An 11,747-nucleotide genomic window follows, 5' to 3' on the forward strand; every position below is an offset into this window, starting at 1 on the left:
AAGGAAGTAACATCCCATGTGAATGGAAGGAACCTCTTCAACTGAGAAAACAATTCTGGCCTGAAAATAGGCCCAGTCTTTGGGTCCTTTTCCTAACATCACAGAGGCACCAGGACGTTTTATTTCAGCCTTGAGTTTATCATCAGTCTTAGAAGCCAGGAAAGAGCCATTACACTACAAAGCACAGGCACAAGTGGGACAGGTGAGCACCAGCTTCTCACACAGGGTGAGCCAGCAGCACAGCTCCAGATACACTGGTATCTGGAGAGGAAGGAAATTAACCTCATCACCAGATTCTTCTGCCCCTGTGCCCACTACTGATGACTTTCAGGTCATTCATGTGGAACAGCAGAAAACGAGAAAAAGGAAGACTCATGAGATTTTTTAGGGGTTAGAATGGCATCCTTAAGCAGAAAACTAGGGAACCCTGCTGCCAACCCTAGTAAAATAGGGTTTATTGAAAAAAAACCACACAAAACCACTATTATTGTTTCTTCAGAGGTACCCAAATGTATCTTACAGGGACAAGAAGGACCACAATGCTTAGTCATGGCTACTACACAGTCTAGTGCCAGTGTCATGGAAGCAGTCTCAGATTTTGGCAACAAACAGCACCGACTGAAAAGTCTTTCCCACAAATATTTGTTTTAAAAGGGACGTTCTCCAAGAACACGTTTGCAGCCTGAATTTAATCCCTTCCCAATGGATGGCAGCAGATGACAGTGCAGCACACCAACAGCGTCCAGCGTCCCTGGCACAGCCCAGGTGAATCCCACGGAACATTGGGAGAGGGAGGCTCAGCTCAGGGCAGGGGGGGGTATTCTCATTCCTGAGGGGCTTCTCTCACCAATCAGAACTCCAGCAGCACATCCTCCAACAGTTATAAGCCACAGCCTGCCTCTGCCTGACAGCAGAAACTAAATTACACTTGGAGGTACAGGAAGGTAGCAGCACTGACAAACTCTTAGAGCCTTCACCCACACCTGTCAAACACAGGCACAGCCCCCCAGAAGAGAACAAAGCCTCCCGCAGACATCCAGGCCATCTCGGATTAACAGGGAAACAAAGCACTCTGCAGCTGTATCCCTCTGCTCTCCCACCCACCTTCTCCAAGAAACACTTTGGTATTCAGCAGACAAAAAGGAAGTTTTTCAGCATTAACAGCTCTGTGCTCTGGTGTGCCCGGAACGCAGGGCTGTACAGCAGAGATCCAGAGAAGGGCTTTCACACCAAAAGCCTTGTAACTCTGACAAATGAGAGGGATTACCTGTCCCTACCAGCCTTGCCTCACCTGAATCCATACAGCACCTAGCAGGAATACAAGGGGATTCAGGTTTTGGGATAAGGATTACCATTTTTAATATTCCCTGGCTAACAGAGATCAGTGTTGCACCACTACTGTCAGGGATGGAAATGATGCCAGCCAAAGAGTTGCCTCTGGATTTCTCTTCAGTGAAGCACAGCACAGAGCCAGCGACTAAAACCAAAATTAACTCTAGCCCAGCCAAAGCACACATTAAGAAATGTACTCTGCATGCAGGATGGAAATGAAACTTCCCAGAGCTGACAGAGCACTGCAAAGCAGACAATCATTTTAAATCTGCTTATTTTCTCAACGCACACCTTGCATGAAGCGAGCTAATAAATGTCGGTGTGTTCTGCGAGAGGCCACCAAAAGCCTCGGGAAGAAGCGTCTGTATTTTCCCAGATCCCAGACCTTCCCGCAGGCTCACCCAGCACATGGAGCAGCATTGCATCGCCATCTCTTGGCAGATGTCTAGGTAACAATGTAACTACACACGAATAAATTAACATTAACAAGACATTAGAAGCTATAAATATAGAAAGAGACATGTATATCTGACAACTCAAACAACAACAGATTGAAAGTCTAGCCGAGGAGTCTGTCTATATCCATTTTACTTTCTTGACTCTTAAGACTTGTACTTAATGTTAGATACACTTTAAAAAACAACTAAGAGTTAAATATGGTCTAGCCCACTCCCCCCATTTTTTACGTTCTTGTACAAAAGACAGTAACTAATTTTTACAGCCAGCTTATATAAGTAGCACATAACCACTATTCTGAATTCAAGATTTTACCACTTGATGAAAAGAGTATCAAATTACCATCAGAATTGTGGGGAAAAAATATGGTTTAAAGTTCTTGGTTCTTTGAAGTGTATAAAATGACAAATAGCATTGAGTTCCTAAATAGTTCCCAAATTGAGTTCCAAAAATCCTAAACAGCAGTGTAGTTGGGTTTCGTTATTTTCTGAAAACCTTAGTCAAGCCTTTGGAAAAGAGACTCTTTATCCAACTCAGAACTGTAAAATCTAGTCTAAGAGCAAGTCCCTAAAACAATTTGGGAATTTAGTCCTACTGAAATCCCAAGGAACCTGGGAGACTCTTACAAATTTCATTCATGATTTCTGTAACTATGTGCAAGTCATCAACTAAAATATACAACAGAAAGTCTTGGCAGGCCCAAGAGAGTAACAGCCCTAAACCAGAGTCTCCAAGCACTGGTTTTTAGGCAGACAGCAGCCAGAAAGCAGTTAACCAACAGCTCCTACAGAGCACCAAACCCTGCACCAGGCTCATTTACCATTATTCCATCTGAGTGAACAGAAACAATTTGCAGCAGTTCAACATCGAGCCCATCAAATGTGGCTCTTTGTGATGTTATAAAAGAATGACAACAGCAAGATCTGTAAAAAACCACCCAGAATTATGAAGTTGCAAACACTGCAAGATAAACAAGGTCACTGACTACTTCCTCAAGACGCAGCTATATGGATTTGACCTTTCTGTAAAACATGGTCATTTCAGGGAAAACAACCTTTCAGTTCCAAGGGAAAAGGGAATAAGTAATGTCTCCTGCCCTGGCAGTTTATGATGAAACTCCCAGCCCTAATTTAAAGGTCACCAACAATCCTTTGCTTTTCACTTTGTCCATGTTTCATGTGATATGGTCAGAGCTGACTAGTCCACAACAGCAAAAGCACAGCTGCCTGGCCAAGCTCAGCCCTCCCTCCAGTGCTTATCACCTCTTTAGACACACCAAAATGACATCAGAATAACCAGTAGGACTGCTGGCACAAACAATTATTTTGCTGATCTGTATTACAGGAGTTCTATCACTATTTTCACTGTGGTACCAGGGAAAGGAACCGAAGACCTTGCTATGCTGCACTCTTTAGAGCCAGCTAACACTCCACTGAAATCAGAGCAGACTCTTCCCACAGCACTCCAGCTGTTTTCCAAGCAGGAACAGCGTTTGCTCCATCTCTGCCTGCTCAGCCCTTTGTAATGGGGGCTGTATGCAAAGGACACGCTCATGGAGGTCAGAGGCAGAGCAGGACGAATGATCTAGGGATGTATTCCTAAAAAGTTAACTTCCCACATGAAGACTGCCCAGAAATCTCCCTGGGATCCTCCCACTGGCAGTTTAACATTTGATTTATATGTTTGGGAATACCTGTGAGTGCTGGCACTGAACTGGCCTTGCACACCTGGAGGTACAGAGTGAGGCCATTTCTTGTGGCTCCCAGTTATCTGCACTGCACTGGAAGCATTCCCAAGACTGAGATGTTTTCATAGAATCCCAGAATGGTTCCATCCCATTCCACCCTCTGCCATGGGCAGGGACACCTTCCACTATCCCAGGTGGCTCCACACCCTATCCAGCCTGGCCTTGGACGCTTCCAGGGATGGGGCAGCCACAGCTGCTCTGGGCACCCTGTGCCAGGGCCTCACCAGCAAGAATTTCTTCCTAATATTGCCTCTAAACCTACTCTGTCAGTTTAAAGCCACACAAAAACAGTGTTGCTTAGAACATTAAGACAAAAATTGAGGGATTACATCAAAATTAATAGCTCTGAAGGATAATTAGTTTTGAAGAAACTGAAATCCTACATAAGCTAACTTTTTTTTAGTAAGGCATTATTTCTTTTTTTCCTTCCTAAATTTTCTTTGAGAAGGAACATTTAAGCATTATGCCTTTGAGATAAATTGTATCTAAAGGTTACAGTGCAAAACTACATATCTCAGTCCTATACAAGATGGTTTATTAATTGCCCTGGATACACACACACTCATAAATTGGTTTGGGTAATTTGATGAGGGGAATTGATTTACTATCACAGTGAAATACTACATTAAACACACACATAATTCATTCTTTATACTGCTCCTCCCCCCTTAAAAGCATCCTGTCTGACTGCAGGCCACACTGAATTATTATTCTGTAATCATTAAGTGATTTATTTAACCACAGCACACACAGTTAACATTAATCTATATTCCTATTCTAATCTCACCTTTATATTTTCTGTTGTCCTACCAACAAGGAAAAATTATGGATTTCATTTAAACCAAAGTACAGTTATAGAGCAGCAAAACAAGATAAGGGACATTTTTAGTCTCAAAACATATCTTTTTCAACAATGCAAATGGAAAAAAATGCAAAACAAAATCTTTTTGAAAGCATAAACAGTACTGAATCATCACAGTGAAAAATTTGTGATATACTAAGCAAACATTGCTCGTGGAGGGAAAAAACCAAACCCTAACCCATTTTTATTACTGTTAAATCATTTAATAAAGGAAAGGCTCAGACCAAGACACTACATGTGATGAGAACTAGAAGGACTTTCTCCATAATCCTTCATGCCTGACCCAACATTTGCTCGAGAGAAAAGTGATTATTCCTGACTCAACCTTCTAGTTATTCACAAAGCACTACGATTTTTCCATCAGCCTTTGCTTCTGTGCATTTTCAGATGACTTGCATTCCAGTACTTCTTGAAAGACATTAACCAGCAAGATGAAACACTCACAACTGACAGGAAACCACCAAATAGAACCACTCCAACAAGAGTATTTACAGGCACTAGGCCACACTAGTGACAAGAAACCAAGAGGAAGAAACAACATTATTTCTTTTAAAAAGGAAGCTAAAAAAATAAGAAATTTTTGTTATAGCCTACTTTATGAGGTATGGAGGTGAGACCCAGGAAAAAAGGAAGAATTTGGATTCTCAATTCTGAGAAGAGAGCTTCAATCAATACAGTTCTTTGGGGCAAGTTGAGATGAAAACACTGTATGAAATGTGTATATTCACACCCCAAGGGTGCACTGATACACAGAGGTACCCTCCAGAACACTGAGGTTCACACCTGTGACCCAATCATCTCCAGCAAGGAGGGCAAAGAAGTTTTGTCTCAAAGGAAAACAAGGTGGGCTCTGAGGAATACCCTGAATAATGGGAAATACACCTTCACAAAACAAACCTGCAGACCCTGGCACTGTGAACCTTTCCTGCCGGTGTGCAGCACAATGCTCTGGGAAGGTGCAGTGAAAAGGCTAAGGAAACCTCTGAAATAAACATTACTACCACCCAACCCAGCTGTGAGGGGTGGCAGCGAGGCTGTGAGCAGCACCCTGGCACCATAGCCACCTTTGTGGCTGCCCCAGAGAGCTGCTGACATGGTGCCACTGTCACTGCCAGCTCTAACAGGGGACTGACACCTCAGGCAGCTAAGTGTCCCACAATACAGGGGTCACCAACACACAGGACCTTGGCACAACCACCTGTGTGTCAAGGAAAGCACTCTCCAGGTGACAACAGAACTCGGGCTGCTGCAGTCAATCATCTGTGGGACTGAAAACACTGGAAGCACAGCCTGGTAAAAATGCAAAAGCCACCATGTCACACTAACCACAACCCAGACCCCCCTGCACAGGCAAGGGCAAAAGGAGCTGCACAACACTCATTCTGGGGGTGGGCAGGACAGCAAATTCATGGGGATCCTCTCTGAGCTCCATTTACTCTGGCAGAACAGGCAGTTCTGCCTCTGGCAATCAGCTGAAAAGCAGCAGCACATTAAGTGAAACCACCAACCACAGTCTGCAGCAGAAGTTTGCTGCGCCTGCTGTAGCGGTGATACATCCAGTTAAACACTGCCTTCAATCCCCTGGAACTGCCCATTACATATGTAGTCCATAAAAGACTTGAATGGTGTGCAAATACATTTCCCTCATCCGGAGGGAAATGCCAGAGGTCACTGATGTCAAATGAAGTTTGTTCATACAAGGCAGATGGGGAGCACAGAAGGAATTTGATGTGCACTTCAAAGGGAAAAAATTTGTCCAGTCTGGGAGGCAATTCTGTGTCTCACTTGGTAATGAGTTTCTTTACACAGAAGTCTGTTTAACTGGAATGCTGTTCTATGGCTTTCTCTATAACAAAAATGGAATAAGACACTCAGGAAAGATTCCCTACAAAACATGATACAGTTTTAGCTAGGATAGAAGTGGTCCATCTACTCTTTGCAAGTGGCTCACCTGCTGCTGCCAGGCCAAAATACTTCATAGGTGTGAATTTAATTACCTGAAATACATCCCAAAACGAACTCACACAAAAATACGTTACTATTAATCAGGAAGCAATTTGCATGGTGAGAGCTGAATTGTTCCCATTGCTCTAACTTGCTTTGCTTACATCCAAGGATGTGACAGAATGTTAAGTTATAAAACTTTTTTACTCATCTCAAAGTCAAGACTTTGTGAGTGCCCATGTATTGGCAAAGAGATTTATGGTTCCTATTACCCAATCAATGCTGCAAGAGCAGCACACGGGGAGGGCTGAAATGCAGAGCCCCTGTGATAGCCAAGAGCTCAACCACTGCTTAACTTCTTTCATGTATCCCTGCGTCAGTTTTCTTATCCGTACAAGAAAGGAAACAAAGTTCATCTCTCTCTGCAAAAGCACTCGGAGATATTTTGATAAACTCTGTTATTCAAACACAGCATTTTCCAAGGTCAGCCCTCTCTGCACAGCTAAGGCATGCTTAAATAAACTGATCTTCAACTTCTCCTTCTCGGAATTTACAAACATCATTACCAGCGCTCTCATTGCAGCGTGCATTCCTTGCGGAAGATTTAGGCAGCTCATTAGCACGCAGCAGGAGCCAGCTGCAGCAGGCAGGAGCCCGGGCTGAGCAATGACCCTCCCGGTGCTGCTCCCAGTGCAGCAGGGCCGGGGTCACTCAGCCAAGCAGCCCCATACTCCAAACCTCAGCCAGAGGGCACTTCCAGGGACTGCACAAATGGGCTGAGCTGTAAACGGACAAACCCCGGTGTCCCAGCTGCACAATTAGCAGTGAGTGTTAATGTGTTTATAATAATCAGCTGCAGAGAGGAATTGCACCGGTGGTCAGTCAGGTGTTTGTGACCGGCTCTAAAGCACAAGGAGCACCTGATAAAATACTGCAGACTGCTCTGAGAATGGTTCAGAAGTAGGAAGCAAAAATATGTGGTTTGGTTCCCCATTTTCAGTGGCAGACAGCTGAGGCAGGTGGCTGAGCTGCAGGCATCACCTCTACGGGGCAGGCATCTCATACTGACAAAAAACAATAAAAAAAAAAATTTTTACACCTGATCTCTCCACAATTCTCTGAGCACTTCAGGACAGACACTACTCTCTCATGTCAGATTGCCCCTGTCTAAACATCTTGTCTAAATCCTCTGCAGAACACTTATATTCTACTGTTTTACTACTAAAAAACAATAAACTACAAGTGTTTTAATAAATCCAAGCACCTTTTTGCATTATAAGCACGCTTTAAAATGTGGATGTTTTCTATGAAAACACACGAACAAAACCCTACTAGGATGTGGTTTTATCTCACCTTCCCAGCCAACCCCACCTCAGGGTGCAGACGCCAGCCTGAACTTGCCCAGCCTTACAACATTGTCACTTCACTCCACTTAATGGGACATTGACTTTTTATACTTCACTCTCTGCAAATCAATATTCTAATAGACACAAAAGAGACTAGCAAAAGGATACAGAGTACCTGCCCACCGACCTGATGGAGAGGATTATCCATAAATGAAGGTCAAATCAAAGGAAAATTTAAACCTGACATGAAGAGAAGAGCAGCACAAAGAAGAGTCTTTAAATAAGGGAATTAAAGAAAAAAAAAAAAGTATCTAAGATTAACTACAGGAGGAAGGAGACACAGCCTAAAGCAGGCATGGATAAGGCAGTTAAAACTCTCAGCCAGGGAATGACAGACTAAAGTCCCTTTGGAATGTCTGTGCTCAATGCCACGATTTAAGAAACACTTCAGGAGGCATCTCCAGTACATCGCACAGGAAATGTGCTTCCTTTTAATGTAAAATAGCAACTTTCAATATCTGAAAAGTATCTGAACAGGCTATTCAGAACAAAGGCAGAGAGAAACCAAGTGCAATGTAAAATAAAACACTTAAAAGGGATACCTTATTCTTTCAGAGATTAGTTCCATAGGAAACTAGGAAGCTAAAGGGAGCCTTCAAACAGGCTCCTTTAGCAAAAGGCTTCACTCTCCCTGGGAGGCTGCTACAGCCGTGAAACCGGGACCCTTTGGGGCCAAAATCAGTTCAAGAAAGCCACAGCTGAGCTGATGGAGAAGCGGCAACACTCCCAGCTGGAGAAATGGTTGCACCAGATCCCCAGAGTCCCTTTCCACCCAAGAGCACTGATAATGGCACCACAAACACATGGAATCCCCGTGTTTATCACTTGGGATGGCTTAGCTTCCACCACACCGATATTAGAAAGGGCTTCTTTAATTCCTGGGCCTTTTGCCTACCAAAAAGACAGGGAAGTTTTAGATCCGGTTTCTGCTAAACTAGGATTGTACCGAGTTTTCTGAGTGCATCTCCCTTGACTGCAGTTGATGAGTCACAAGTTCACACCCCCGCCGCGAGCTCCACCGCCTTGTTACAACGCACAGCCTCAGCCACCAAAATTCGGTGGCGCGAGGTAAAGACGCAAACTCACAGTTCAGGCACAGTTAATATCCCAAATCCTAATTATCAACAGGATATTAAGAAATCCAAGGAAGTACAGAGAAGGATCACAAAAATGATTTATGAGCAGAAAGCATTATTTATATAGGGAGAAAACCCAACAGCCTAATGCATGCAGTGTAACAAAAAGGACTTGCAGTCTCATCCTAGAGGCAGTAGAATGAATGTACTGCAAAAGAAATCCCCAGCTGCACCAGGTGCCTCTGTTCAGCACCACTAAGTTCACCTCCAGTTCACTCTTCCAGCTCCATTTTAAGCTTTCCTTCTACAACAATTTTACATAACAAATGGAAACGAGCTTTCACCCATTTTTCACCCATCCCGGACCTCTCAACAGTTCAACCTATTCATAGCTTAACACAACAGAGCCCTGGGTGGGATAAGGAGGAGGAAGACACTGGATTTTCCATGACCTTTTGCAGATTCCCAAACCCCTCTCCTGTACATATAAGCAATCTGTTTCTTCTACAACAGAGTAATGACTTGCTACTTTATTCATTTCAAAATGATAGAGAATTCCATCTGGCACTATGGATCAGCAGCCAGGTTACAGTGTCTTGAGCTAAAGGTCAACTCAGTAACAGCAGAAACTCCTAAACTGAAGTACATTTTAATATTGCCAATCACTCAGCATTCCAGCATTTCTCATGAAGTTGATCTGCCACCTTCCCCACATTGGGAAAGGCTCACGGGACAAGAGCAGCCACCCCAGGGAGGCAGGGCTTAGAGGCACCACAAGGAGCAGCTGTGGGTAGACAAACCCAGAAAAACAGACCATGTTTAAACCCTTCCACCATGTACATTCTGATCAGTTATTGTGAAAAACGAGGTTCACTCTCCTGTGAGAATTTAAAGAGTTTAATATAAAGACAATAAGGAACACATAAAATAAAGCAAAGAGGTAATGGCCGGGTGCCTTGGCGCTCTGCCAAGAGCACACCTGATGCTCAAGGTTAGTCCTTTCTATACCATTTTTACTGTCTGTTCTCTATACATATTCAAACTTTTCCAGGAGCTGTTCTGCATGGCCACTCCTTGGTCCCGCCTTTTTAGAGCATGCGTATTCTTCTGCCTTGTGGTTTTATTTCTTTTGATTCTTGGGCCTGGGCTCGCTAGGTGAGAGTCGATGGTAGGGTGGATCTCTTAATTCCCCAGACAGTCAGGGCTGATTGCAGCTTTGGCCTCTTTGTCCCCCGGGCCGAGCAGTGATTGCAGGTCTGGTCTCCCTGGGACCCCGTTCTCCGGGCAGAGCAGCCTTTGGGGCCTTTTGTTCTCTGGACAAAGTGTTGAGCAGCAGCTTCTCGGGCCTCATCCTCTGCTGGCTTGGAGGTTCTCTTACCTGCTCACACTTGCTAACATTCTTGGAAAAAGAAAGAAAACTACATCCACACAGCAAAAGCATTTCTAACATTATATAATATCTACCTTAATACTTGCGAGAAGCCAATGTTACAATATACGTTTATAACAGTTACGAAGCACTAATGCCACAAGTTCAAATTGATGAAAGTCTTCCCTAAAATTACACAGGCCAGATACTAGGAGACACTGACCTCCAGAAGTGCCTCTTCCATACCTCCCCTTCTCTTACACCTCAGTGCAATAAACAACCCTTTCAATTATCCAATAAACAATACTCTCAATGTTTTCCCATCAATTATCTATCTGCATTATCCCCCATAAATACAGATTTCACTGTCTAAACTCACCTGCAGCTCTCCTGCTATTGCTCAGCTCCTTTTCCCAGGCAGGAGAAAGAGAACAAAAGAGGCAGCAACTCTTTCTATTTCCTAAACGTTGCAGAAAGAGGAATCAGAAAAGCCACATCAGTAACCATCCCAAAGAAAAAGAGACAGAAGCAGCACCTTCTTAAAGGAGCACAGAGCACACTCCAAAAACGTTTAACTCCCAGCTCTGAGGGGGGCCTTATTTATGGGTGTGCTAATTGACTTCCAAATTGAAACACATGGTGCATGCAAAGCAGGTGAAATGATGCTAACAGCTTCCTTAACCACAAACCCAAAACACCTGAGCCAGGGGGTCAATACAAAAGCTAATGCAACCCCCAGGATGGGAACACAAGCCTCGCTTTGTTTTCCCAAGACACGGGGCAGTTTCCAGCTCAGAAGGAGATTGCATTAGATGCTGTAGAAGAACGTCATACATTGCACTGGCAGGACCCCCCTGAGCCAGGTTTAGATGAGAGACTGGGAATAAATTCTTGGCTTTGAGGGCAGGGAGGCCCTGGCACAGGGTGCCCAGAGCAGCTGGGGCTGCCCCTGGATCCCTGGCAGTGTCCAAGGCCAGGCTGGACATTGGGGCGTGGAGCAACCTGGGACAGTGGAAAGTGTCCCTGCCCATGGCACGGGGGACACTGGATGGGCTTGAATGTCCCTTCGAACCCAAACTGGTCTGTGATCCCAAGCCAGAACTTGTTTCCATGGATTTGTGTCTCCCATCATCCAGAACACTGATTTGGCTGGATTATGTCCTGCCAAAAGCCATGGCCATGGCTTTTCCCATCCCCAGGACAGGAGCATGTGGTGCTGCTTCCCCTGCCTGAGGGCTCAGGTTCCCATCTGCATCATCAAACATTAATTTGTTTAAAAAAAAAAAAAAAAAGATAAACAAAACCAAACCCGCAAACCCGAATACCTTCAAAACAAGCAAGGATTGACAGCCACGTGAAGAATTAAAACAACTCCGTGGTTTGCGATTAATACTGACAGCTGGTGCGAGCACTTCACACATCGCATGAAACCGCACCGGGATTGGGAGGAGCAGCCCCGGGTAGGGAGGGAGGGACTCGAGGCGGTCACACCGCATTGCCCCATACCCTGCCAAGGGCAGCCGCATCCCCGGAGCAGAGCGGGGGGGGGGCCGGG

General features: G+C 44.6%; 1 long non-coding RNA gene across 1 annotated transcript; it reads right to left on the bottom strand.

Annotated features, from left to right (window-relative positions):
- Window positions 1-9,888: 9,888 nt before the first annotated feature.
- Window positions 9,889-11,741, bottom strand: LOC108446960. Its single transcript, XR_001862303.1, has 3 exons — window positions 11,518-11,741; window positions 10,572-10,652; window positions 9,889-10,222 (listed from the first exon to the last, which is right to left on the bottom strand). It is a non-coding gene; the product is annotated as an uncharacterized LOC108446960 (long non-coding RNA).
- Window positions 11,742-11,747: the final 6 nt, after the last annotated feature.

The sequence above is a fragment of the Corvus brachyrhynchos genome, unplaced genomic scaffold (assembly GCF_000691975.1).
Source record: "Corvus brachyrhynchos isolate BGI_N302 unplaced genomic scaffold, ASM69197v1 scaffold95, whole genome shotgun sequence".
Classification (NCBI taxonomy): domain Eukaryota; kingdom Metazoa; phylum Chordata; class Aves; order Passeriformes; family Corvidae; genus Corvus; species Corvus brachyrhynchos.